This window comes from Corythoichthys intestinalis, chromosome 12 (genome assembly GCF_030265065.1).
Source record: "Corythoichthys intestinalis isolate RoL2023-P3 chromosome 12, ASM3026506v1, whole genome shotgun sequence".
Taxonomy (NCBI): Eukaryota; Metazoa; Chordata; class Actinopteri; order Syngnathiformes; family Syngnathidae; genus Corythoichthys; species Corythoichthys intestinalis.
The window spans coordinates 31332614-31359575 of record NC_080406.1 but is presented as its reverse complement, the minus strand read 5'-3'; the positions used below and the strand labels follow the sequence as shown (position 1 = coordinate 31359575).

General features: G+C 39.7%; 1 protein-coding gene across 6 annotated transcripts in view; it reads right to left on the bottom strand.

Annotated features, from left to right (window-relative positions):
• LOC130926637 (rho GTPase-activating protein 20) overlaps positions 1-26962 on the bottom strand; it is a 164643-nt gene that overhangs the window by 86417 nt on the left and 51264 nt on the right. The window contains exon 1 of one of the 6 annotated variants that reach the window (XM_057851651.1): positions 7167-7246. The exons of 4 other annotated variants lie outside the window; for them this stretch is intronic. The gene's annotated coding sequence lies outside the window, so the exon portion shown is untranslated. Of the gene's footprint in view, positions 1-2056; positions 2153-7166; positions 7247-26962 lie in introns of those variants that run through there. One more of the 6 variants, XM_057851652.1, reaches the window with a different exon arrangement.

The window sequence follows — 26962 nt, the reverse complement described above, 5'->3', positions numbered from 1 at the left end:
GACCTACAGAGAGCTGGGACCACAGTAACAAAGGCTACTATCAGTAACACAATGCGCCGCCAGGGACTCAAATCCTGCACTGCCAGACGTGTCCCCCTGCTGAAGAAAGTACACGTCCAGGCCCGTCTGCGGTTCGTTAGAGAGCATTTGGATGATCCAGAGGAGGACTGGGAAAATATGTTATTTTTGGTAGAAACACAGGTTCTCGTGTTTGGGGGAGAAAGAATACTGAATTGAACCAGAAGAACACCATACCCACTGTGAAGCATGGGGGTGGAAACATCATGCTTTGGGGCTGTTTTTCTGCAAAGGGACCAGGATGACTGATCTGTGTAAAGGAAAGAATGAATGGGGCCATGTATCGAGAGATTTTGAGTGAAAATCTCCTTCCGTCAGCAAGGGCATTGAAGATGAGACGTGGCTGGGTCTTTTAGCATGACAATGATCCCAAACACACAGCCAGGGCAACAAAGGAGTGGCTTCGTAAGAAGCATTTCAAGGTCCTGGAGTGGCCGAGCCAGTCTCCAGATCTCAACTCCATAGAAAATCTGTGGAAGGAGTTGAAAGTACGTGTTGCCCAACGACAGCCCCAAAACATCACTGCTCTAGAGGAGATCTGCATGGCGGAATGGACCAAAATACCAGCAACAGTATGTGAAAAGCTTGTGAAGAGTTACAGAAAACGTTTGGCCTCCGTTCTTGCCAACAAAGGGTACATAACAAAGTATTGAGATAAACTTTTGGTATTGACCAAATACTTATTTACCACCATGATTTGCATATAAATTCTTTAAAAATCAAACAATGTGATTTTCTGTTTTTTTTTTTCCACATTGTCTCTCATGGTTAAGGTTTACCCATGTTGACAATTACAGGCCTCTCTAATATTTTCAAGTGGGAGAACTTGCACAGCTAGTGGTTGACTAAATACTTATTTGGCCCACTGTATATATAGAAAATAAATGAATACATTTTAATTAATGAATAAATGCACTGTTGAAAAAACTTTAACAGTAGAAAACACATACAGGAGGACGCTTGTCTCTAAGCAGCTTTCTACTCGAGATTTACAGGATAGCCAGTTCACACAGCTTAATGTTATGCTCTGATGCAGGTCGGACTTTCAGGAGGAAAATTTTGGAGGAAAATGTTTTGTTCCCCACCGCCACCACATTGACGTCTTTTTACATTACTTACAGTGGCTGCTGCTTGCAAAAAAAAATTCTAATATCCTTTCTCTTCAAAGGGGGCGGCATGTAAGTCTCAACATAATGAATATAATTCAGTTAATCATTGTAGGGCCTATTCTATCTATTCTATCCTTACCACATATGGGAAGACAATTTAACTGAACTTATTATATAATGCAAATAAGGTTGATTAAAAGTTGGTGGGGACAATTTGAGCATCTTGAAAAGTTGGTGGTGTTATGTCCCTACCATCCCTGTGCAAATCTACGCCCTTGCATTTGGCTGCAATTTTTAATAAATTGGCCATGCTGGTCCAAGCTTTCGGAAAGACAGAAACATGAAAGAAGTGTAACACTCTCTGTTTAGCATTGTGGGTTCAGCATTGTGGGGACAAGACAAGCAGTATGTCTTAATAAGTTAAAGTGCACTTCTTGTATTAGGAGCAGGTTAGGTGGCAGGGAGGAGTGGGTGGGCGACAGAAAGGTAAAAAGGCCACGTAAACATCATGACCAAGCATAACAAGTCTGGGAATGAGGCCGCTGAGCTGAGAGGATTACAACTGCTCGCTGACACGTTCCAGACTTTGATCCGTCAGTCACGGCAACGAGCTAACACTCGCAAAAAATAACAAACTTAACAAAAAAAAATAAATGTGTTATATGTAACGTCAGTGGTGAAATGGAAAAAATGACGAAAATTTAGATTAAAAACACATTGACAGCAATAGATGTCCAATTCAATTTGACAGGGAGAGGGTAGCAGTGAATGATGACTGTCAAACCTCCCAGTCAAAATCGTCTATCGCCGTCAATGGAAGTCAATGAGTTAACTTTAAAGGGCAAACACAAAAAAGTAAAACTACTCACTTGATCAACACGAAATGGGCGCCTCCCAACCAAAAAATGAACTCATAATAGACAACTTATAGACAAAGACCAAATGTTGAGCCGAACAGACTGCCATGGTTAAACAGTGAGCTGCTCACCGAGCGAGTGCTTGATTCGCCCGGTGTGGCCGGCCTCACGCAGGTCCGGATGAGCGTCGGGCCAACCCCTGAACCCCATGCCGGATTCGACTAATTGGATCATGCTGAGGCAGAGCCTTTAAAAGGCCAAAAAGAAGACAGCCTCCAGAGCGAGACTCGAAAAGGCTAATTAACGTTCGCCAAGATCATAGGACTCGAGCTTGTATAAAATGTCTTGTTACTAACAATATCGCTATATTATCTCGCTGGCTTCCATTGACCATCTCCACAACGCCAAAAGGAGGACAAAACAACTCAACAAAGCCAGTGTATTTCTCACAATAATACAATTTTCTACACGATAACAATGACATGATAAAAATTGAGAGAAGCCAAATTATTTGTAGGTGTAGTATTTTTTCTTACAAAGTTCAATACCACAAAGTTGAAAATTGATGGCTTTAAACTATAATAACGAAAATAATGTTTAAAGGGATTGTACAGGATTTTCAGAGTTAATTTAAAATACTTTTCTACTTCATGCATTCTCCACCAATGCCCTGATAAGCAGGGGTGAAAGTGGGCCAGAACAGTCATGGAACGCAGTTCCGGTATAAGATTCAAGGCCAGAACGCAGTTCCGGTATAGAGTCAGGGCCGGAATGCTGTTCCTGTATAAGATTCAGGGCTGGAACGCTGTTCAGGTACACTGTGCTTTGATTCCGAAAATATGACGGCAACTGTCAAAACATTATTAAAAAAAAAAAATGCTAAGCTGCCACACATGCATTTGATCTCCAATAAGAAAACAATCTACCAACATCAGATTTACATCCACAAGTCTTAACAGCATACATAATAAAGTGCTTGTGTAGCGTAATCCGTTTCCACCAATATTTACAGTGCCTTGCAAAAGTATTCGGCCCCCTTGAATCTTGCAACCTTTCGCCACATTTCAGGCTTCAAACATAAAGATATGAAATTTAATTTTTTTTGTCAAGAATCAACAACAAGTGGGACACAATCGTGAAGTGGAACAACATTTATTGGATAATTTAAACTTTTTTAACAAATAAAAAACTGAAAAGTGGGGCGTGCAATATTATTCGGCCCCTTTACTTTCAGTGCAGCAAACTTACTCCAGAAGTTCAGTGAGGATCTCTGAATGATCCAATGTTGTCCTAAATGACCGATGATGATAAATAGAATCCACCTGTGTGTAATCAAGTCTCCGTATAAATGCACCTGCTCTGTGATAGTCTCAGGGTTCCGTTTAAAGTGCAGAGAGCATTATGAAAACCAAGGAACACACCAGGCAGGTCCGAGATACTGTTGTGGAGAAGTTTAAAGCCGGATTTGGATACAAAAAGATTTCCCAAGCTTTAAACATCTCAAGGAGCACTGTGCAAGCCGTCATATTGAAATGGAAGGAGCATCAGACCACTGCAAATCTACCAAGACCCGGCCGTCCTTCCAAACTTTCTTCTCAAACAAGGACTGAACTGATCAGAGATGCAGCCAAGAGGCCCATGATCACTCTGGATGAACTGCAGAGATCTACAGCTGAGGTGGGAGAGTCTGTCCATAGGACAACAATCAGTCGTACACTGCACAAATCTGGCCTTTATGGAAGAGTGGCAAGAAGAAAGCCATTTCTCAAAGATATCCATAAAAAGTCTCGTTTAAAGTTTGCCACAAGCCACCTGGGAGACACACCAAACATGTGGAAGAAGGTGCTCTGGTCAGATGAAACCAAAATTGAACTTTTTGGCCACAATGCAAAACGATATGTTTGGCGTAAAAGCAACACAGCTCATCACCCTGAACACACCATCCCCACTGTCAAACATGGTGGTGGCAGCATCATGGTTTGGGCCTGCTTTTCTTCAGCAGGGACAGGGAAGATGGTTAAAATTGACGGGAAGATGGATGCAGCCAAATACAGGAACATTCTGGAAGAAAACCTGTTGGTATCTGCACAAGACCTGAGACTGGGACGGAGATTTATCTTCCAACAGGACAATGATCCAAAACATAAAGCCAAATGTACAATGGAATGGTTCAAAAATAAACGTATCCAGGTGTTAGAATGGCCAAGTCAAAGTCCAGACCTGAATCCAATCGAGAATCTGTGGAAAGAGCTGAAGACTGCTGTTCACAAACACTCTCCATCCAACCTCACTGAGCTCGAGCTGTTTTGCAAGGAAGAATGGGCAAGAATGTCAGTCTCTCGATGTGCAAAACTGATAGAAACATATCCCAAGCGACTTGCAGCTGTAATTGGAGCAAAAGGTGGCGCTACAAAGTATTAACGCAAGGGGGCCAAATAATATTGCACGCCCCACTTTTCAGTTTTTTATATGTTAAAAAAGTTTAAATTATCCAATAAATTTTGTTCCACTTCACGATTGTGTCCCACTTGTTGTTGATTCTTGACAAAAAATTAAAATTTTATATCTTTATGTTTGAAGCCTGAAATGTGGCGAAAGGTTGCAAGGTTCAAGGGGGCCGAATACTTTTGCAAGGCACTGTATTATTTATTTTATTACATGGACGGCATGAAGTTTTACCAGCTGCTGCAGTTATCTGAGTCTGACGATGATGAGTAACGCAAAAAAAAAAAAAAAAAGGTTGTTGAACTGATGCGACAAAAAAAGGGCAATGCAACATAAAATGGATCAAATCTTTAAAAGCAAGGAAAGAGTTGAGGAGGCTTATTTATCATATTTAGTTTTATTTGCTGTGATTGGGAGGTTCAGAACATCTTAGCTGTCAATGTGCACTTTGGACTTATATTTGTTCATTTATGTTTGGCTACTTTTTCATTTTCTTATGATTTAGAAAAGTCAATGGTCGCGCCATCTTCAAAATATATTCCATTTAACTCTGCATAATATAGGTCATTTGTCCTTATTTTTCTGAATGTATGTTACTTATAGCTTTATTATTAAAAAACATAACAAAAAGTAAATGTTTACATGAACTTCAATTTTAATATACATCTTATGTTCTTATGTTCTTAAGTAGTAAGGATTTGGCATTTAGTATGTGAGGAAATGAGAAAAAATAAAAATTAGGAGATGGAGGTTGGGGTTTGCTGTTTTTGTTAACTTTTATTTTGCAAATCATTGAAAAAAAATACAATTTCGAATGAAAATCAGTTTTTCTATGTGTTATAGAAATAGCTGAGCTAAAATACTTGTCTTTGCATTTCAGTAGTTTAAGAGGTTTGACCCCCAACCCCAAAAAAATAAAAATAAAAAAAAAAATGAAAGAAAAAAATAATAATAATAAAATAAAATTTCTGACTCTGTGGCGACCTTCACGTCGGGGAGTTCCGGCATGAAATTCTAGCCACTTTCACCCCTGCTGATAAGTACACGGAACCCTGACATCATAACTGAGGGGCCGTCTACATGGTGACTCTCCGAGAATACGAAAAATTTCCATTTGCATTTGTGTCTCCATTCGAACAATGTCGCAATTCCGCATGAAAACGATGTAGTATTCATGCCAGGCCCTAGGGGGCAGTGCAGATTATAGAGCGACAGAGAATGATGCACTTTGATCCCACCAAGCTCCCTCAGCCCGGGAAAAAATATGCCCACCCGCTCGAAGCAATGGCATTTTTCTTTTGTTCAAAAAGGCACAAAAATGGAAACATTCAACATTTTTAATTTAAAAATATTATTAAAACAGTAAATTAAAGCCGACGCTCCACCATATTTGCTGTTTTTAATGTTTAGAAGCGCCCAATGTGACGTGTACGTGTACGAGTGCTGACGTTATTGGCGCAGTCTCACGCCGCGGAGCCTTTGATATGCATGCCGAGGAAGCCCCCCTCAATCACCCGCAATCGGATTCTTCTACTTTGTAGGCAGGATTTAGAATTTTTCGTCTTCGCCGACACAATATGCACGTGGGGCCACTCCGCAACACAGTCATTGCGTCTTCGTGTCGCAGTGTCGCCATGTAAACTGCCCCTGGGACTGCCTCAAAAAGCCCTATTTATTACGTTCAGCTTGAACACTCTGGGTAAAAGCACGCCTGTGCACTCCCACGCCCGTCCATGCAGCAGCAGCGCTGTTTCACCAAGCCTCCGCCTTGTCTCCGCCTTGTCAAAAACACTTTTCTGACCCACTTAAGACTTACTACTGACTTTTTACGTTTCTGGTCATGATTTGATAGGCCAAACGCTCATTGCTTTATGTTAGTGCTCGTATAAGCGTGCGCGCCATGCACGAGGTGCAGTTTCGCTTTAGGTAGGAGGTGGCAGTTGCGAGTAAAAAAACTGCATTGTCCCGTTAAAACCCAACTAAATGTAAGTTGTTTTTTTTAGTTGCTGTGAAAAATACAAAAAAACAAATAAACAAACAAAAAACTAACCCTATTTTACAATATTTACAAAGACAAGAGTCCAGCGCTAGCAATCTAATGACCAGATGCGACGACCAGAAGTCTAATATTAAACAGGTAACCACTGGCATGGTAACACAAACAACAACAATTAAATATAACTCACAAACTCCCTCTTGTTTCTCTCTATGTGTTTAACATTGCCTACCTGTTACTGTTCTCAATGCAACAAGCACTCCAGAACACACTGGAGTGTGTTGCGTTCAGGTGCAACTTGAAAAAGGAGAACAAATACATTTCCTGCTCCAGAATGCACCAGACAAGGTATTTAACTCCTTCACTACCAACCCAGGAAAATGTATAGGCTTCATAGAATATGTGCTGTAGTAGTTAGTAAAAGATAAAAGATTAAAAAGATTTAAAAAAAAAAAAAAAAAAAAAAAACCTAATGACTACAATAGAGGTACGAGCCAAAGTGTTAAATGAAGGACTGTCCTGCTCTTGTATAAATCAAGTCGTAAGGCCACCCTCCCTCCTAGTTCAAATGGATTGAACGTCTATCGTTGTCAATGGCACTGAAACATGATCATTCACTGCCAGCCCTCCTAGTTAAAATGGATTGCATTTTGGCAAACGTAATAAAAGTACACTACTTACCTAAGAAAGTCAATATTTTTCTTGGGGGCGGCAGGCCTGTCGGTACCATCTACAAGGCACTCAAACCCCTCCAAGATGATCCTGTAACATTCACGCTGACCTCCTTCAGCGAGCGGAGGGATTCCGACAGCGTGACGGAGGGTCTCATTAATCTAATTTACGAGCAGCATCAAGTTAGCCGCCGCTGTGTGAGCATGAGCTCGCTGGTGCTTGGCCAATGAGGAATTAGCGTCCGGGCTAATGAGGCCCCATATTTTTTTAAGATTTCATAACATCTATTAAATTTAAAGACTATAGTAAGTTTGAATGTGTTTTACTATATATGGGGCTCTAGGCGTGGTAAATTAGTAGTAGTCATAAATATAGTCATAAAGTGTGTTCAAGCATAATATACAAATCAAAGCCCTTTTGGCAAGAAAAGGCTAAAGGCAAAGAAACAAATAGAAAGCCACTCAAAGTGGGATCTTAAAATGGCACTTAACTAATCACAGAAGATATAAATCATAAGTCCTTTGACAGAAAAAATGTGTTTTGACTCTAATGGAGGAAATAGCAATCTGAATAAAGAAAGTAACAATATCAAACATCAAGCTTATTTCTACAGTGGAATGAAAAAGTATCTGAAACTTTTGGAATTTCTCACACTTCTGCATAAAATCCCCATCAAATGTGATCTGATCTTAGTCAAAATCACACAGATGTAAAAACGGTCTGCTGTAACTAAAACCACCCAAACATTTATAGGATTTCGTATTTCAATGAGAACAGCATGCAAATAATGACATAAGGGGGGAAAATAAGTAAGTTAACCCTCTGCCTAAGGAGACGTAAATAGCAACTGAAACCAATTTTTATTAAAAAAAATATATAATTCAGGTGTGTGCTCAATCCCTGATGAGTGGTTTAAAGCTGCCCTACCCACTATAAAACACACACCTGGTAACAATTGTCTTGATGAGAAGCATTTTCTGATGTGCATCATGGCAAAAGAGCTGTCTGAAGACCTGCGATCAAGGATTGTGGATTTGTATAAAGATTGGAAAAGATACAAAACCATCTCTAAAAGTCTGGATGCTTATCAATTGACAGTTAGAGAAGTTGTCTAAAAATGGAGAGAGTTTGGCACTGTTGCTTCGCCCCCAAGGAGTGGCCGTCCTCCAAAGATGACGCCAAGAGTTCAGTGCAGAATACTCAGAGAGGTAAAAAAGAACCCCAGAGTGTCTGCAAAAGACTTACAGAAATTACTGGCACAGTCCAATATCTCTGTGCACACATTAACTATATGTAAAACGATGGCCAAGAATGGTGATCATGGGAGGACTCCACGGAGGAAGCCACTGCTGTCTGAGAAAACATTGTTGCTCGTTTAATGTTCGCAAAAAGGCACTTGGACACTCCACAGAAGATTTGGCAAAATATTTTGTGGACTGATGAAACCAAGGTTGAATTGTTTGGGAGTAACACACAACGTCATGTGTGGAGGAAAAATGGAACAGCTCCCCAACATCAACATTTCATCCCCACCGTGACGCATGGTGGAGCGAGCATCATGATTTGGGGCTGTTTTGCTACCTCAGGGCCGGGACATCTTGCAATGATTAATGGAAGAATGAATTCAAAAGGTTATCAGGATGTTTTGCAGAAAACCTGAGGCCGTCTGTCAGACAGTTGAAGCTAAAAAGAAGATGGATGCTGCAACAAGACAATGATCCAAAACACAGAAGTAAATCAAATTCAGAATGGTTTCAGAAGAACAAAATACACATTCTGGAGTAGCCAAGTCAAAGTCCAGACTTGAACCCCATCGAGATGCTGTGGCATGATTCATGCCAGACATCCCAGGATTCTGACTGAACTACAGCAGTTTTGTAGAGAAGAATCGGCCAACGTTAGTCCTAAACAATATGCCAGACTGATCTGCACCTACAGAAAGTGTCTGGTTGAAGTTATTGCTGCCAAAGGGGGGCTGGGGGCACAAAATATTAAATTTGATGGTTCACTTCACTTTTTCCCCCTTTCTGTTATTGTTTGCATGCTATCCTCATTAAAATATGAAAACCTATAAATGCTTGGGTGGTTTTAGTTAAAGCAGACAGTTTTTTCTTCTGTGTGATTTTGACAAAGATCACATTTGATGAAATTCCAAAAAGTTCAGATACTTTTTCGTACCACTGTATAATGTGGACTGCTGCGACATATATAAACAAGTATAATTTTCTTCTCGAATTTGGTGGGTCCGGCTTATAGACGGGTGTGGCTTATGGTTAAAAAAGTAAACAAAACAGTATATGCATTTCATCCAGCACATTTTTAGGGAAGCGTGCCAAAACTTGACTAATATTACTGTGTACACACACACATTCACACATATTTATATTTTTTGACAAGTATGGATCATAGATCACACTCCCATGTGCTGAAAGCATATTTCAGCGAAAGCCAAGGAAATGCGATACTTCCCCAAGATCTTATCGAACTCTTGACTGACGGAGGCAGAACCCTACTCACTCAAAATATGTTGAGTTTCGCGCGTGAAGGTGGACAAAGCTTCAAAGAAAAGTGAACATTTTTGGAAAAATGAAGACAAATGATTGTTTAGGAGCATGTATTCCTGTGGGGACTTATTTTTAAACGTGATTAATGCAAGGTCAGAATAATTGGTGCACTGGATGTGTCAGGAAGTGAAGCCCCAAGGATGGAGAGCAAAGTTCACGTGATTGTAAAATGCAATCACGAAGTTGACGATGGAAAAGAGAGGTGTTATTTTTAACAGCGAAATATGGTAAGTCAAAGGAAAACAAGATGATGACGGTCAATTTGTTATCCAATGTAGTCTTCCCGGTTTAAATGAATTAGACATCTAATGTTTTGATCATGTCCATTCAAGTGGAAATCATCTTGTTTGATAAATTGAAAAAATACAGAATTGTATTTTTCTGATGTGTAAGTATAGAAAAATGTAAATAAATGTAGCTGCCCTTAGAGTGGGCAGACATTTTTTATCAATGCCGATGACATTTTGGCAAATCAAATGCGAGTATCCCAAATCGCCCGCGCTTCTTCATTACGTCATTAATATCCATTACCAAATGCACTTGTGCTCGAGTGTGTACTGTATGTGCCTGTAATTGTCTTTTTTTTAATCAAAATATTGTTTTCCCTATTATCAGATCTCAAATAAATTATCAATTTGCATACTCAACACAGTCAGTTAAATTTCACCTTGAACGACAAAAAATACAAAGGAGTTTTGACATTTTTGTTGCTAAAACATGGGCGTGACGGTGTCACAGGTGGTTTAGTGGTTGGTTGAGTGGGTTGTCCGCTGATTGAAGGATTGGGGTTTCGATTCTAGCTCCCACCTGTTCCCACCTGCTTCCACCTGTGCCCATTGTTGATGTTTCCTTTGGCAATATACACAGTAGGGCAGAGCAACTTGCTTATTTAAATTTGGCGCCCTGAAGCGATGGTTGCTCTGAGGATGGTAGGGATGGACTTATTTGAGAGGGTAAGGCTTAAAGTTTGGTTCTTAACGTGCGTTATTAATTCTTTGTTTATTTTTCAGGAACCCCAGTGAGCATCATGGAGTGGATGAAGTTAGAACGCGCTTTCACTGTTGAGGCATTTTTTTCAAGCGGCCGCTGAAACGTTGCAATGTGCATTCCGTAGACATTTTAATATTGCCCCCCTCGTGTTCGTGGCCGGCAGTCGATTGTTTCATGGGTAAACAACTTCAGGGAGACGGGTGATGTATAGAAAAAAAACCCTGGCCTCACGCAAACAGCAAGGACACCCCAACATTGACGCGGTGAGACAATTTGTTTTGAGATCTCGCCGACGGTTTGCCCGCAAACACGCATCAGCTGTTCGGTTGTCTGCTTGTTCTGTGAGACAAATTGACATTTCATCCCCAGAAATTAGCTATGGTGCAGGAACTTAATCCATGCGATTTTATTGCTCGTGAAAATGCATGTGAGGCGCTTTGGGAAGCCAGGTTTCTTTTTATTTAAATCACCTGTTTCCCTGAAGTTGTTTACCCATGAAACAATCAACTGCTGGCCAGGAACACGACCACAGGGGGCAATATTGAAATGTCTACAGAATGCACGTTGCCTTGCGACGATTGAGCGACGGCTTGAAAAAAATGCCGCAACAGCGAAAGCGCGTTCCAACTTCGTCCACTCCATGATGCTCATTGGGGTTCCTGAAAAATAAACACAAACTTAATAACGCGTGTTAAAAACCAAACTTTAAGCCCCATCCTCTCAAATAAGTCCATCCCTACCATCCTCAGAGCAACCATCACTTCAGGGTGCCAAATTTAAATAAGCAAGTTGCTCTGCCCCACCCTGTATTTCACCCTACTTGCATGTTCAAATGTAGTGTGTGAACAAGTGGTTGATGGTGGTCGGAAGGGCCGGTTGCACGGATTGGCTGCCTCGCTTATGTCGGACTTCCCCAGGGCAGCTGTGGCTGCAGTAGTGGCTTACCAATTTGGAGTGCGGAATGAAAAAAATAATGCAATGTAAAGTGTCTTTGAGTTTCCAAAAAGATGCTATATAAATCAAATGCCTCATTATTATGAACATTTCAGGCACTTGAATAAAAAAACTTTCTTTCGAACAAAATTAAATTTTTAGATCATGACGATATTGATCAGTGTTTTACGTTTTGATCAATTTGATTGAATTGTATTGATCCAAATGTACTGTATCATGTCGTGGCTCGGAGGAATCGTATCGGATTTGTCGCGGAATGTTTTGTTTGAAAATCTGAATTAATCGTATTGTAAGTGTTGCAATTTATATTGTAATTAGAGTAGACTGTATGGCTTTGGAATTAAAGTCAATTGTTGAGAAATGAAATTAATCATGTTGTTAAAGTGAATAATGTAGCTGGAGTGAACTGTATTTTCTTTTTTAGTAAATCATAATGCTACTTTAAGTGAGTCGCATTATTATTATTTTAAAGAAGCTACGTCATAATTTATGGTAATCCTATTTTTAATGAAAGAAATCGTATCATATTCATTACAGTAGAAACTAATGTGATTGTGTGAATCATATCAATTGTCAGTAGAATACGTTATGTCAAATTGAAATTAGAATGAGTTGTATTTTATTGCAATTGAAAAGTTAAAAGTTAAATCATACTGTATTCATCAAAACATCTAATTATATGTATATTGGGACTTTAGTGAATCATATTTTAACTAGAGTGAGGTAGATGCTGCTCCTGTTCCATTATTTACATGATTATTTACATGTGCGTCACATTCCTGAGATTGGCTTCTGGGTTAGGTGGTAAAAACAAAATTAAAATAAAAGGCTGCACTGTGTAGCCGCTGTTAAACACGCAAGGGTTTCTGTGGAAAGTTTAGAGACAGCACGGTGCAGAATGCAGTGATATGTTTTATTGACGTCCAAATATGGTCCCTAAACGAATCATCCCGCCCAGAGCCGCTGTCATCTGTCACGTTGCCGACGGCTGGAGAAACACATTAAATAACACAAATAATGTGTCCTCTCATTCAACTCTTTCAGCATAATAAGCATCCTGTGGGTTGAACATGCAGTGTTTTAAAAGGAACATGTTAATAACTATCAGTTGTATATAGACAATGTATCATCTCTCTAGGGGTGGGGTGTCCAAAGCCGGCAGCATGTTATGGAAGTATCATTGAATATGGCTCACACAAGAAGGAGCTTGTCACTTGAACATTGCCTCTCCTTGAGCTCAGGGGTCAAAACCTTGACATGTTGAATCAATGTAGGGAACTAGAATTTCTGTATTTCTTATACATGAAAAAAAAAAAACAAATATAAAAAAGCAATCCAATGCGATAAATTGAGCTCTCTTGGTTTCGATTTTTTTCTTTTTGCCAGGCAATTTTTTTGTTGTTGTTGTGTAAATATTACAGTTTTGGCCAGAATATAAGACGGCCCTGATTATAAGACGACCCCCTCTTTTTCAAGACTCAAGTTTGAAAAAAGACTTTTTGAACACCAAATTCATTTTTCTACAGAAAATAATTACAGTACATCTGAAACAAAGGATTATAACAATATATTTGAGAGAAAAAGCATGTTATTTTGCCTCATTCAAATCTTAATATCTGAACACTTAAATATGTAAACTAAAGTGCAATCATATTCGTAAATGAATGGCTTCTGGTTTTTTAAATGTAAATAAACCAATCTATTGTGATAAAACAACAAAACTGCAATAACTGCATTGACCATCAAAGTGAGGTCTAACTGTAACTTTAGTCTTGAAACAAATCTGAATAAGGAAAAATATTGCAATAAAGTAATGCAAACTGGTTAAACTTGAGAGTAGCTGAGATCTATCATGACAGAACATTACTCCTCAAGTTCAGCATTCGCTTCAATGATATCTGCCGCCATCTAGCATCGTGAATGAGTATAATGTCTAGGCCCCGAATATAAGACGACTCCCACCTTTTCAGTCTTATTTCAATGCAAAAAACACCATCTTATATTCGGGCCAATTTTGAACTGGAAGTCCTTTTTGAAAAAGAAAAAAAAAACATTTTTAAACCTCGAAGTGAGAGCATGAGAGAGCATAATCAGAGACACCATGATTTTAACGAGATATTATCGTGTACTTACCTTGTTTCAATCCAAAAACGCCAAGTAGCATGTCTCACCGAGTGTCAAGACACAGCTGTGAATGGCCATAGCCGGACTTTTGGGGGATTTTATGGGTGAAACACGGTAATATAACAAGGGTTGCGATGCAGAAATCGCAGACAACAAGGAGTGGTCGAGATTTTCTTTTTTAAATATTTACCCTTTTAATCGTCTTTTTTTTTTTCCAATTTTTGTTTGTTTGTATCGATTATTTATCATCTAAAATAATGGGGGAAATGCGACGGTAACAAAAAAAATGCAATGAAGCGATAGTAATGAGGTAGATACAGTGGGGGAAATAAGCACTTAGTCAACCACTAATTGTGCAAGTTCTCCCACTTAAAAATATTAGAGAGGCCTGTAATTGTAAACATGGGTAAGCCTTAACCATGAAAGACGTTTTTTGTAACTCTTCACAAACTTTTCACACAGCGTTGCTGGTATTTTGGCCCATTCCTCCATGCAGATCTCCTCTAGAGCAGTGATGTTTTGGGGCTGTCGTTGGGCAACACGGACTTTCAACTTCCTCCACAGATTTTCTATGGGGTTGAGATCTGGAGACTGGCTAGGCCACTCCAGGACCTTGAAATGCTTCTTAGGGAGCCACTCCTTTGTTGCCCTGGCCGTTTGTTTGGGATCATTGTCATGCTGAAAGACCCAGCCACGTCTCATCTTCAATGCCCTTGCTGACGTAAGGAGATTTTCACTCAAAATCTCTCGATACATGGCCCCATTCATTCTTTCCTTTACACAGATCAGTCATCCTGGTCCCATTGCAGAAAAACAGCCCCAAAGCATGATGTTTCCACCCCCATGCTTCACAGTGGGTATGGTGTTCTTCGGATGCAATTCCGTATTCTTTCTCCTCCAAACACGAGAACCTGTGTTTCTACCAAAAAGTTCTATTTTGATTTCATCTGACCATAACACATTCTCCCAGTCTCGTTAGACCTCGTTAGATGAAGTTAAAACTCTTTGACAGCCAGAAATTGTGCTTGTTTGTAGGTGACCAAATAATTATTTTCCACTCTAATTTGGAAATAAATTCTTTAAAACTCAAACAATGTGGTTTTCTGTTTTTTTCCACATATAGTCTCTCATGGTTGAGGTTTACCCATGTTGACAATTACAGGCCTCTCTAATCTTTTCAAGTAGGTGGAACCTGCACAATTGGTGGTTGACTAAATACTTATTTGCCCCACTGTACCCGTGAACTAAATCAAGTCTATGACTAAATATTAGACATCAATTAATTATTCTAAGCTTAAAATGATAGGTATTTCGAATAGTAAATATTACTAACCAAGTAATATTACTTACTAACTTATTATGGCTGGGTTGAAACAAAAGCGGTTGCGCCGTGTCTGTAAACTGGGGTCTCCAGGTTAAAACGGACTAATTAAAAATAGTTCGAGGGCTTAATGCGCCATGAAACTGCTATGGCAGCATATTGACCTATTTTTCTGTCAAACACAATTGTTCTTTTGGCTTAAAATACAGTAGTTTATTTTAAAGAGGGGCACAAGAGCAGAAACGGCTTTTTCAGCCTTGTCTGTGTTTTCCACCTTATACTAGTATATACGTATATTGCAATAGCTTTATACCTCTGGATTGCTTTCTTGCTTTTCGCTCTTAAATCTTTTACTGTCATTAACAGTTACAGACATTACATCTACTTCTACTGGGAAGACTGCCATGGAGTGAACACGTTTCTCTGCCTTTGACAGCGATAGACGTCCAATCCAATTTGACTGGGGGGCTGGAAGAGATCTAACAATTGCTGCCAGCCTACCTAGTCAAAATGTATTGGATGTCTATTACTGTCAGTGGCAGCCAATGACTTGATACTAACAAAAAAAAAAAAAAAAAAAACATTTTAAAAACCCAATCTTTTTTACCCGATTACGATCTTCTGTTTCGCAAATGAAAAGATTCGGCCTTTGCAATCAGTGCGTCCTAATTAACAGATTACGTGTCCTATCCACGATGTCCGTAGGTGGAGCCACACTGTTTGTTTATGTTTCCACTTCCTGTCCTTAACCCACGATGTTCCGTGTGGGAACTCAACTACAACTGAGCGAAACGTTATCCACCTAATCCCGGTTGGTGAGGTTCACAGCGTTTCATTTCACGTAGATCAACTGGTCGCTCACCCCGAGTTGATCCGGTGGCACTGAAGACCGTTCTCGTATAAAAAGAGAATTAGCCTGCAACCCTGTAGAAAATCATCGGGTGTTGGGCCAGATCAATATCGCTGGAATGTGAGACTCACAAGCCCTTTCTTTAGTACTTACATGAAGCCAAGTCATAGCAATAATAATATTTTGGCCACCAGAAGACTTTTAAAACAGCTTGTTCCTCATGTTGTGAAATGTGTTTGCTACAACTAATCTCGCATGACGGTAAAACTCTGGGAGGACCTCCTCTGAGAGCTTTTGTCCATTTGCAACCAAATTACAAACTTGTATGTGAGACAGAAGGACAACACGAAATTGCTTAATGTCGAGTGCATTGGGTGAAGTTTGATGACTTGCTGGGAATCATAAAACTAATAAGTAAGCTACAATAGTTTTGGTAAATTCAGCCCCGGAGCCAGTTTGACCGCAGAAAATAAAATTTGGTAGGGATGACTGAATTAGCACATGAAAAAGTCCCTAAAAGCAATGACAGAAAAAAAAAACACACTAAGTAGGTCACACAGTGATCTTTCGCTACTTCGCGTTTCAAACTTCGTGCGCTCAGTCCATCGCGGAAAATAAATAAGTATAGATAGTCTCATATTTTCTCACTCTCCCTCCTGCTGCTCTTTCTTGGTCAGTCAGTGTACTGGAGTTGCTTATTAAAGTTAGGGATGGTTGAAAGTAGGATTGGGAACCTCTTGGTACCTCATGAAAACGATACGATTTGCGATACAAAGCTCACGATAAAGATGATCTGACGATATGGCGATACAACGATTATCAATACATTGGTCAGGAAATCATTCTAGGATATTCTACAAACAACTAAAAACCGAAGAACAAGCTTCTGCTGTGAATTAGATTGAGTATATCACCAGTAGACGTCCAATCCATTTGAACTGGGAGGGTGGCAGCGAATGAATGTTCATTCGCTGCCATCCCTCCCACTTCAAATGTATTGAACGTCTATGACCGTCAGTGGCAGCCAATGCCAGGCAATGAAGTAATTTTGGGCCATTTAAGGTCATTTACCTCTTGATGTTCAGTTACTTCCTGTTGATTTTGGGCTATTTTATGGATCACTTCCTGTTTATTTTGAGTTACAGAACAGGAAGTGACAGGGAATCACCCAAATGAATAGGCAGTGACTCAAACTCAAGAGGAAATGACCTGTAAATGCCCTAAAATGAACCGCAAGTGACCTGTAAATGCCCTGAAAATCGGACAGAATGAATGAATGCTCTGGTTTGGAATGACTGAACGTTCCCGGTCTAAATGGATTGGGCGTCGTGCACCGTTAATGCAGCCTAAGAGTTAACTGTGACACTATTATGGTGATGGAGATTTTGGTAGCAACTTGTTGGTTCCTTTTTAATTTTTATTTTTTGACATTGACACCTTTTTAAAACGATATCTCGATTCTTGGCAGGAGCATATCGATAACCTTTTGGGACATAAAGTATCACGATAAATCACCATTTCCATATTTTGTCACACCCCTAGTTGACAGACGTTAAGGTTTTATCTTGCCACAGATACCTAGAAGCCGTAACTTTAAAGCACTGCATGCATCAATCATCGTATAAATTGTTAAACAGTTGCTGTGGCAACTCATTGTGTGTAAATGAGCAGCTTGAGCGGATTTGAGTGGACTCACTCAATGAAGCATATAATAAAGACAAACATTTTTCTACTTTATTCTTGTTTAAAAATAATTTGGTGGGACAGTAACATATTTAAAACTTATAATTATAACATTTGAAGTTTTACTTTTGCTGTTTAAAAAAAATGTAAACTGCAAAAGCCTATGTGGAGGTGAGAGTACGAGAGAGCAGAGTTACAGACGCCATGACTTTAACGAGATATTATCGCGTACTTACCTTGTTTCGATCCAAAAATTCCATGTAGCATGTATCACCGAGTGTCAAGACACAGCTGTGAATGGCCACATCTGGATTTTTGGGGGATTTTATGGGCGAAACATGGTAATATAAAAAGGGTCATGATGCAGAAATCGCAGACATCAAGGAATGGTCGAGATTTTCTTTTTCATATATTTACCCTTTTAAACATTTTTTTTTTCAATTTTTCTTTGTTTGGATCGATTATCTATCATCTAACATATCGGAGAAAATGCGACAGTAACAAAACAAAATACAAAGAAGCCATAGTTATGAGGTAGATATCCGTGACTTTTTTACAGACACCTTTTTTTTCATTGTGACGTCATTTGTTTAAAAGTTTAAAATATGTGAGTGAATCATTTTTTAAAGGCGTTTTTTTTTTTAAACGAAATATTAGACATCAATTAATGATTCGAAGCTAAAAATGACAGACATTTTGAATAATAAATATCATTAATTACCTTCGTTTTATGGCTGGGTTGAAACAAAAGCGGTTGCGCGACGTCTGTAAACGGGGGTTTCCAGGGTAAAACGGACAAATTAAAAATAGTTCGGGGGCTTCATGCACCATGAATCTGCTATGGCAGCATATAGACTAATTGTTCCATCAAACACAACAGTTATTTTGGCTTAAAATACAGCAGTTTCTTTTAAAGAGGAGTGCAAGAGTAGAAACTGTTTTTTCAGTCTTGTCTGGGCTTTCCGCCATACATATATCTATATATGTATATATATATATATATATATATATATATAGTGGGGAGAAGAAGTATTTGATACACTGCCAATGGGTTTTCCATGGGAAAAAAAAAAAATATATATATATATATATATATATATATATATATATATAAATTGGCGGCACGGTGGCTGAGTGGTTAGCACGTCTGCCTCACAGTTTTGAGATCAAGGGTTCAATCCGGGGCTTCGGCCTTCCTGTGTGGAGTTTGCATGTTCTGTGCGTGGGTTTTCTCCGGGAACTCCGGTTTCCTCCCACATCCCAAAAACATGCTTGGTGGGCTGATTGAACACTCTAAATTGTCCGTAGGTATGAGTGTGTGTGTGAATGGTTGTATGTCTCCTTGTACCCTGCCTACTGCCTGTAGTTAGCTGGGATAGGCTCCAGCACCTCCGTGACCCTTGTGAGGAAAAGCGGCATGGAAAATGAATGAATGAATATGTACATAAAATGTTTTTGTTTTTTAAAATTATACTTTGGGAAAAAAAGTGAAGAAAAAGAAAAAAAAGATTTTGGGGGGGGGTACTTGCAACTCTGCGGGTTTTCATTTATTGCGATGGGTTCTGCTCCCCATTAACCACCAAAAACGAGAGATCATTTTATTGCTTTGAATTCGCCATTTTTAAAGTCATTCAAATGTCAATTAGAAGTCGACCAACGCAATTTTCTCGAGAACCCTTGCCAAGAAAGCCATTTTAATGTGAATAAGCCATTTAGCCCAGATGTATAAATATATTCATAAAATCATATTTTTGAGGGGAAAATTCAGCCCTTACGACCAGGTCAATCAGGAGTAGGCTTACAAAAATATCTCTAAGGCTAGGTTCATACTGCAAGTCTTAATGCACGAATCCAATTTTTTCGTTTTTTTCCGACTCCAGTGAGGTATTAACTTGACGGTCTGAACGAGACAAGTCGCATCGAATTGAACCATTTCAAATACGATCTGGGTCACTTCCATATGTGGTTTAAATCCGATCTGGGCCACATTTTTCCAAAATGTGGCAGCGGTCTGAACTGTCAAGTTCCCAAATCGGAATTCATGCAGCAATTACGTCAGCAAAGAGCGAAAGCGGCACGCAAGACAACAGGGATGTAGCTGTTTATTAGCGTTAGCACCTAGCTTTTACTACGCAGGAGGCTGGCTTGACCACAGTCATAAAAAAATACAATGAAGAAAAGGACAAGCCTGATAATGCTCAGTTTCTTACTGTGTGCCAAATGAGCAATATTTCAGTGTTGCTTACATGGACGAGTCGGGGCAAACTGACGCACACACTTAAAGCTTGTGTGTGCGTCATGCAAGCACAGTGCGCAGTTGCATTTGCTCAGCGCATGTTGGACTGCGAATTAGGGCGCATGCGTAATACTTGAACAGGCTCTATGGACAGAAGCAATTTGAGCGAGCAAGCCAAAAAAACAGATATGACAAAAAATCGGAATTGAACCTAGCCAAAGTGCCATGCCAGACAAGACACAGGAATTACGCGCATTTGCTTTGAAGCAGACTTTTTACGTCAAAATTCTAACAAATATTTTTTGAGTAGGGTTCAGCTTCCAAAGCCAGTTAACCTAAGCGACATGATATTTGATGGGCATGTTTGTCAAGAGTTGATCAACAAAATAGTCTCAAGAGGCCCCATTTAATAAGACTATGGGTATCAAATATTTAATTTTGAAGTGGACATTTTGGGGTCATTTCCAGAGGTGCTTCAATTTATGTAGAAATTCAGACCAGTTTCACCAGACCCACAAAAAGAGCCTAAAAGCTTTGAGAGACTCCACCCAAACAGACACTGAGTATCAGTAGTTCTGTTGTAAAGTGGACATTTTGAGGTCCTTCTGATCATTTTGAGGGGTCCTTGATTTATGGGAAAACTTAGCCCCTGAAGCCAGTTTGATTTGGCAACATGAAGTTTGTGAGGCTCGATTATCAGAAGGAGACCCACAAAAAATCTCATATGGTTCTGCCCAATAAGAAACTAGAGCCCCTTTTCAGATTTATATCCCGGTAAATTCCCGTGTAAGTAGGGCTGGGCGATATGGCCTTAAGTACGTATCACGATAAATTGAGCAGATTTACCTCGATAACGATAAATGACGATAAATTCGCCCAAGCAAATTGTTATATAATTTGAAAATTTGAATCAATGCATGGAATACAAATTAACAGTTTCTCGTTAAATTTATTTACCAGCTTTCAATTTAACAATTGCACATGCAGTCTAAACATTAAGTATTAAAAAAATCTTGTAAACAATAAGAATTCTTGTGTGAACATTTATAACAGCTTGTATGACTTGAAAAATATCATCACTTGAATTTCATTAAATTCATTCCGCATTGTTATACACTAGATAGTGGTATACGTTTAGATATTTAGAATAGATACAAATACGACACATCCACCCGCCCCCCAGAAATTATACTTAATTAAAAAATAAAATGTTTCACAAACCGTTCCTTTCTTTTATTCAGCTCAATTATTTACATCTTATGATTTTGGAAATCCTTACAGTATGCAATAAATAATATTCCTGTTCCCAAGCACTGTGCTTACTGTACTGTAATTTTTACAAAAAATAAACAATACATAGTTACTCCCTGTCATCTAGGACGAGCCACTTACAAGACTAGCACTGTCGTGTATTACAAATACTGCTTTGAACACATCTTCACAGACAAAAGCAATGACACAGGCTTAAAGAGGTCAACTTTAATTGTGTAAATCACACTTAATGACTACACGATCTCCTGGTTGAAATAGACGACATCCACTTAATTCTATTGAAGATATGTAATGCTGAGGCAATTTGTCAACTTTACTTTTAAAAAGAAACGTTTATCCAGTAGATGGGGCTCTTGCAGTGTGTCAAACAGTGATTCAATTTAGGGCAATTGTCTTAAAAGTGGTTCATTGTTTCAGAAAGCCTCGGTTTTTCCATCCCTATCTGGAACCTGTCAAGAGTTTACTTAATGTCGGGTGAAAGTTTGGCGAAGCTAACTTAAGCCCGACTTCATCCCGTTTACTTGTAGCGTTAGCAGCTAGCGTTAGCAGCTAGCGTTAGCCTACCGGGCTTCTGTTTGATTGGCTTCCTGAAAACCATGTGACTCCTAACGTAAGCACACTGTCTGCTTTCTTAAAGGGGAATGAACATAGCCGAACAACACAGAGTCAAAGCGGGATGAAAAGACTATATTTTCTTCTTTTATTAAATTACCGAATTTACCGACATGATGATCCAGCAGCATTTTAATTTCATAATGTTTTCAGTTTAATTTTGGTATTTCCAGTCTGCCATGTTGATAATTGCAAAGTTTTTTTACCGCTTTTCGTCTTACTGCGAGGAAATAGGAAATGTCAACTGGCCCGCCATGATATTTACGTCATCAGCCATCGTGCTGTGACCCGGGAATTCAACACCTGCTTTCACACATACCGCTTCCCAGGAAAGTCCTGTCTTATTCTAAGACGCGACTCGGTAAATGTCCGCGTTGTCTCTGTGTCAGTCACACACGTGCTTTCACACATAAGGGCTACACGTTTAAATCCCGGGATTAAACGATTTAGGTGTGTGTGTGAACGTGGCTTAAGTATCAGCTATTTGACTTTAAAGTGGATATTTTCACAACCTTTTGGTTGTTTCCAGTGTTGCTTAAATGTTTGTTAAAATTTAGCTTTCCAAAGCCAGTTTCACCTGGCAACTTGACATTTGGTAGGCATGTCTAATCAGGAGTAGACCCACAAAAATTCTCAAAAGGCTTCACCTCAAAAGACATTGGGTGACAGCTATTTCGCTTTGAAGTAAATATTTTTCACATGTATTGGCATCTACAGTATGTAACGCGATGTGGAGAAGATGGTGTGAATTGAGGTTGTGTGTCAAATGCTCTCCCATGGGGCTGGGCTTTGCTCTTTGAGCTGAGGACTTCACATTTCATTAAGAGTCTCCGTTTGTATGTGTGTGTGGGCAAGCTTGCGTGTGCCAAGCTCGGACTGCCCGGCCAACTATGGCGGGGTCCTCCGAGGGACACAGCATTTACGTAACGCCAGGAAGAAGAAGAGAGGAAGAAAAGGAAGAAAGAAAGAGGATGAGTGCACTTTGTCATTTGTGGCTTCTTGAGCTTGCGGTAGTTTAAATGCAGGCAAGCATGAAGGTTTGAGGACAACTGCTTGTGTGTGTGTGTGTGTGTGCGTGCGTGCGTGCGTGCGTGCGTGTGCGGGCACATGTGTGTGTTTGTGAGTGCCAAGTGAAGTAATGTGGAATAAATTATCATGGCCAAAGATGTACAGTACATAATAAAATACACTTGCAGTCATTTTCAGGGTCATGGTAAAAAGCAGCATTGAGACAATTTTGTCATTTACTCATTGACTGTCACTGATGGCGACAGATAAACCAGAGTTGAACACTGTTGTAATGGCTATAATATTATTTCATAAATTAACCAGCGTGGCGGCAACTCAGTGCATTTAGGCATGTAGACATGGTTTAAGACAATCTCCTGCAGTTCAAACCGAGCATCAATATGGGGAAGAAAGGTGATTTGACTGACTTTGAACGTGGCATGATTGTTGGTGCCAGAAGGGCTGGTCTGAGTATTTCAGAAACTGCTGATCTACTGGGATTTTCACGCACAACCATCTCTAGGGTTTACAGAGAATGGTCCGAAAAAGAAAAAATATCCAGTGAGCGGCAGTTCTGTGGGCGGAAATGCCTTGTTGATGCCAGAGGTCAGAGGAGAATGGCCAGACTGGTTCGAGCTGATAGAAAGGCAACAACCAAGGTAGGCAGAAGAGCCTCTCTGAACGCACAGTAAGTCGAACTTTGAGGCAGATGGGCTACAGCAGCAGAAGACCACGCCGGGTGCCACTCCTTTTAGCTAAGAACAGGAAACTGAGGCTACAATTTGCACAAGCTCATCGAAATGGGACAATAGAAGATTGGAAAAACGTTGCCTGGTCTGATGAGTCTCGATTTCTGCTGCAACATTCAATGGTAGGGTCAGAATTTGGCGTCAACAACATGAAAGCATGGATCCATCCTGCCTTGTATCAACGGTTCAGGCTGGTGGTGGTGGTTTAATGGTTTGGGGAATATTTTCTTGGCACTCTTTGGGCCATTGGTACCAATTGAGCATCGTTGGAACACTACAGCCTACCTGAGTATTGTTGCTGACCATGTCCATCCCTTTATGACCACAATGTACCACATTCTGATGGCTACTTCTAGCAGGATAATGCGCCATGACATAAAACTGGAATCATCTCAGACTGGTTTCTTGAACATGACAATGAGTTCACTGTACTCAAATGGCCTCCACAGTCACCAGATCTCAATCCAATAGGGCATCTTCGGGATGTGGTGGAACAGGAGATTCGCATCATGGATGTGCAGCCGACAAATCTGCACTAACTGTGTAATGCCATCATGTCAATATGGACCAAACTCTCTGAGGAATGCTTCCAGTACCTTGTTGAATCTATGCCACGAAGAGTTGAGGCAGTTCTGAAGGCAAAAGGGGGTCCAACCCGTTACTAGCATGGTGTACCTAATAAAGTGGCCGGTGAGTGTATATATTCTCTTGCCAGCTTGTCCGAGTCAACTTTGTGATCATTGTTTTTTTTTTTCCGTGAGCGCATTTGAACGCATCATAGAAGCAAGAGTGAGGGCACACTCTGCTTTGACGAGCAGTCGCTGAGTTGTGATTGAAATAAACTTTTAGAAAACAACAACAAAAGCCTGACATCGTTACTTGGTATGTTACAATCATTGCGCACTCACCACTTGGAAAATAACAAATTGAATCATGGTGTGGCACTGCATATATTTCCTGGAAGTGGAAATCGCAATCAGGGAACTTGTAAATAACAGTGGCCGAGACAGGTGAAGTCTCTCGGAGCAACTATTTCGTTCTCGCTCTCCTTGAAGTGGTGACAGTTTTGACAGGCGAAAAAGTCATGGAAGTCAAACTGATTGCGCATCTCTATGAGGTACCACGCAGTTCACTTTCTTGGTTTAATTTTCCCCTACGCATTTTTATATACTCCAGATCGCTCGGCATTGAGTTGGGCGGGGCCAACCCCGCTGCTGGCTGACTTAAGGCGCAAGACGAGCTCTGTACTAACGCTCATCTCCGTGCAATCCACGAAGGGAGGACCACCAATGGGCACTGAATTGAAGCATATTATTGCGACATAAAGTATGTTTGAATATGTGAATGAACCTTCAGATCATCACAGCTCGTTCATGTCAAATGAGCCGGCCGGTTCCACATTTAAAATTACCGGTTGGCGGAGAGCCAGATGCACTCATCAAAAGAGCAAGATATGGCTCGCGAGACATAGGTTCCCAACCTCTGATTTAGAGAAACAAAACTACACACACACATAAAAATTGGCAAACCTGGACAATGGATTAATGTAAATTGCTGCTAAAATGATCATTTTTACTTCAATAACCTACTTCCTATGTCACTTCTTGATTTTTAGTTACAAAAATGCCACATGCAACCACTCAAAAACATAATCCATGTTGTCAGGTATCCCATTACTTTTGTATTTTAAGTCACGCCTCTTCAGCCAATCACAGACTTTCTCTGCCTTTGGGGCAGAAACCACATGATGATGGTTGTCTTCTGTGGTAATGCTGATTAGTGGCTGGGGAGATTTATGCAGCTATATATATATTTTTTTATATATTTATATATATATATAGACACGCACATACAATGTGGTGGAGAAAAGCTATGTCGGAGAGAGTGGAAAAGAAGAGGAAAGTTGACAGCGTGCCGCAAATGTTTCTGTGAGGCAAAAATAATGACAGGCAATGAGCTTGTTACGTAAAAAAACACTCATTTCTCATCTTGACTGGACTGCATTCTTGTAAACATCAATGTTCCCAAGGGCATGGAAAATGTTGATACTGCATAGGTGTTTTTGTTCGATGATACAACGAGTATAACGTACGTTTTCAGAAACGTCAAAGACAACTTTTTAGCCCAATGAATTAAACGTACTTATTTTTGTACATTACAGTACAATACCGTCTACAGTTCAGTTAATGTAAATTCTGTGGTGTATAATATTTCTGTAACTTAGCTTGCCGTGTTTAATCAACTGATCAACCATTATCAAATAAATCAAGAATTATTTGTGCACATTTTTTAACTATTTTCAATTTTTGATTCAATAAAACAAAGGAGGGGTAGACAGTGAATGACCTTTTTTATTTCAAAGAGAGAGCGGATATAAATGTTTTCTGTTTTTTATATTAGTTTTATTTTAGTGAGCAACACGAAGGAGTTGCACATGACCAACTTTCACGGGCCACAGAAAATTATATGGCGGGCCAGATCTGTCCCCTGAGCCAAGAATTTAACACCTGTGCTCTACAGTAATGATACTTTCATAAATCCATAAAGCGGAACGACAAATGTATGTCTCTATACCAGCAGAAAATCAGTGGTGTGATATATAACAACATAAATTCATGGAACACAAATACATAAAACAGTTATAGTGAGGAAAATTTGGATTTGAACACCTTGCAGTTTTGCAAGTTCTCCCACTTAGAACTGGGCGGGTTTAAAATTTTCATGGTGCTTTTCCACTGTGAGAGACAATTAAAAAAAAAAAATAAATTAATAAAATCCCTAAATCTTCTCTAAATCATTCAGGTTTCTGGGCTGTCACAGAGAAACACAGAGTTTGAGTTTCCTCCAAAGATTTTCTATTGGGTTTAGGTCTGGAGAGTGGCTAGGCCCCTCCAGAACCTTGATATGCTTTTTACGAAGCCACTGCTTGGTAATTCTGGCTGTCTGCTTTAGGCCATTGTCATGTTGGAAGACGAAGTGACGGCCCGTTTTCAATACTCTAAGGCAGTGCTTCTCAATTATTTTCTGTTACGCCCCCCCCAAGGAAGACGTAAATGTTTCACGCCCCCCCCAACTCTCTGCCGCCACTGTAAATTGTATCATTTGTCTATAATATTACTATTATAAGTAAGCCTCAGCCTAACATTGTGTCCTTTAAGTAACAGATCAACTTATAATAAAGTATAACTTTATTAACATTTGCCACGTTTACATGGAGCCAAATATTCCAATTACAATCGGAATATTTTACAAACCGAATAAATGTGTTCCATATAAACACCTCATTCAGAATGAATAGGCCCAAACCGAATGGAATTTCATTCCGATTCACAGGGGTGGAATATTCCTTTTCCCAAACCGATCAGAAGTAAAATTGTATCATGTAAACAGGGAAGCGGAATGGTGTCTGGTTGCGTTCTTTCTGCGCATGCTCCGTACTGAC